Source organism: Impatiens glandulifera, unplaced genomic scaffold (genome assembly GCF_907164915.1).
Source record: "Impatiens glandulifera unplaced genomic scaffold, dImpGla2.1, whole genome shotgun sequence".
NCBI classification, from domain to species: domain Eukaryota; kingdom Viridiplantae; phylum Streptophyta; class Magnoliopsida; order Ericales; family Balsaminaceae; genus Impatiens; species Impatiens glandulifera.
This window is the reverse complement of record NW_025918937.1, coordinates 5455-8079: the sequence shown is the minus strand read 5'-3', so window position 1 is coordinate 8079 and position 2625 is coordinate 5455. Positions and strand designations below refer to the sequence as shown.

General features: G+C 30.4%; 1 long non-coding RNA gene across 3 annotated transcripts; it reads right to left on the bottom strand.

The window, feature by feature from the left end:
* Positions 1 to 300: 300 nt before the first annotated feature.
* LOC124917206 lies at positions 301 to 2168 on the bottom strand. 3 transcript variants are annotated; one of them, XR_007097085.1, is made up of 6 exons: positions 2030 to 2168; positions 1109 to 1289; positions 935 to 995; positions 629 to 682; positions 479 to 560; positions 301 to 387 (listed from the first exon to the last, which is right to left on the bottom strand). It is a non-coding gene; the product is annotated as an uncharacterized LOC124917206 (long non-coding RNA). The 3 variants fall into 3 exon arrangements; XR_007097086.1 differs by having other exon boundaries at positions 484 to 560; XR_007097087.1 differs by having other exon boundaries at positions 1109 to 1219.
* Positions 2169 to 2625: the final 457 nt, after the last annotated feature.

Genomic DNA, 2625 nt, shown 5'->3' with positions numbered 1-2625 from the left:
GATAGTATAGATGTATAAAAACTTAAAACAGGTAGAGGATTTAAAAAGTGAATTACCCAACCGAAAGTTCTTGAAAGGTCATTGCCTGTACCGAGAAGTCCCAAAACCCAACCTACTGCACTATTACCTCCTGCAACCTGCAAATTTCCAAAGTTTTTATAATGTACAGGCATTTCTGCAAACAGTTTATAGGCATGAATCTTACCACAATTCATAATGAGTACAAACTCATGAGGCTTCACAGAGTTCAGATCAAAACCTGAAGATTTACAAATTAAGATCATTCATATGAGAGACTTGCCTGTTCAAACGACAGAGTTTGCCTGTGCAGGCATTGTCGAGAGTCTTCTTGACTACGGATTTCCAGTACATAGGGATTGAACCAGCCTGGTTAAGACAAATTGAAAGAATGTTCAAGAAAATGGTAGTATAGATATTAAAAACTTAAAACAGGTAGATGATTTGAAAAGTGAATTACCCAACCCGAAAGTTCTTGAAAAGTCGTTGCCTGTACCGAGAAGTCCCAAAACCCAACCTACTGCACTATCACCTCCTGCAACCTGCAAATTTCCAAAGTTTTTATAATGTACAGGCATTTCTGCAAACAGTTTATAGGCATGAATCTTACCACAATTCATAATGAGTTTGTACTCATGAGGCTTCACAGAGTTAAGATCAAAACCTGAAGATTTACAAATTAAGATCATTTATGAGGCTTCTCAATTTAAAATCTGAACTAAGACAAACATAAGTAACAATTAAAAATTGATGGCTTCAATTATTTTCATTTCACTATATATAATTATATATATATATATATATATATATATATATATATAATAAGTAAGATCCAGATTCAAACCCAAATTTCAATTTCTACTTCAAATAAGCTTTGATTTCTTTGCCGTCTACATTAACCAATCAAATGGAGAACCTGTTCTTCACCCATCAATTCCTGAAGATGACTTTTCAACCTAGGGCCATGCCAACCACCACTGTTGGAGGTTAATGAAGACAACCAACTGAGATTCACAAAGCCATTAGAAAGACAAGCAATCAAATTGGGGATAGTAAGTAAATCAGATTGGTAAGAGAAAAGAAGGATTACGTTGAAGAAGAAGGACCAAACATAGGATTGTCGTTGAGCGGCTGAAACGAAAAACGACCGAAGATCCAGCATAACCGTTCCCTCTGTTCTTTGTTTTCCTTCTTTCCAAATCTTGAAACAATAAAGAGCGTACCTCAAGATTGAAGGAATTAGCAGATAGACTAAAGAGAGAACAAGTGATCTATAAAAGATAAACAAAACAAGGACAATGGGAATATTGGTCAAATTTCAAACCCTATAATACCTTAAGTTAAGAGCCAAGAAAAAACATTGCAACTCATCTTTATTCATTCAAATTTAATTTCCATGTATATTGAAATGACCTTACCTTGTTACATCAATATTGAAACAAGGCATATGACTTCATGCAAATCAATCAATAGAACTGGAGTATCATCAACACTTACCAACTGAAGATCAAATGTTTTATAATGTATAGATAGATTCAAATTGCAGCAAGATATAAACAACAGTCTCAAGAAATCATTATTGAGTTAAAATGGTATGAAAAAGTTCAAACTTATAAACAGTTATTAGTGTGTGAATCACTGAATTGACAAAAAAAAAAAAAAAAGCATAATAGTCTTTGATTTTGTGAATACATATTACATATCCAATTAGAGAAATACAATCCACATGTAATGTAATCCGGAGGTAGAGATCAGGTTATATATATATCATATCACAGAATTGCAAAATTAGCAATAAAGAAGCTTATAAAAACAGATCATCAAAGCGGAACAACAAAACTGAACAATGTAAACCTAAAATTAGATAAGAAGATCAACCAAGAACATAACAATACTATAATTATAGGGAAAAGAAAGAAAAAGAAAGAGTACAAGTTCAATTCCGCATGAGTTGTTGAGTTCCAATGATTTGTAGAAAGACAGGATTAGGGATCTGAGAAAGGTAACGAACCAGAAAAAAAATTGTGGAGCAATCGACGAGAAAAACAACAGGAAGCTCATCTCTATCTCTGTCCGCTATGATTTCTTCTCCCACTCTTTCTCTCTATGTGAAGACCTTTGTTTCTAGGTTACCCGCTAGCGTTTGTAGACAAGAACGCGTTTAGCAATGTAGTGTGCAATGTGATTAGGTTATGAGAGAGAAAATAAATTGGATAATGGGTTTCTAATTATAAAAATATATAAGTCTTAAATTTAATATAATATTAATTTATATTATTTTTTACTTTTAAATAATAATTAATTAAAGTACAGATATTAATAAAAATACTAATAATGAAATTTGATAATTATATTATAAAAATTTAATAATTAAATTTTAATGTTAATAAAATTAATAATTAAATTTATTGTTAAAAAATTTATAAGTTAAATTTAATTAAAAAGTAAAATAGTGAAATAAAATATTTATAAAGTTAAAAAATAAAAATATTAAAATTTAAAATAGTTAAAGGATGAAGTTATCAACAAGTATTTATATAAAAAATTAATAAAGGTTGTTGTATGTATAAGGGTGGGCAAAAGTTTTGTTTCTTTTGATTTTTAGCA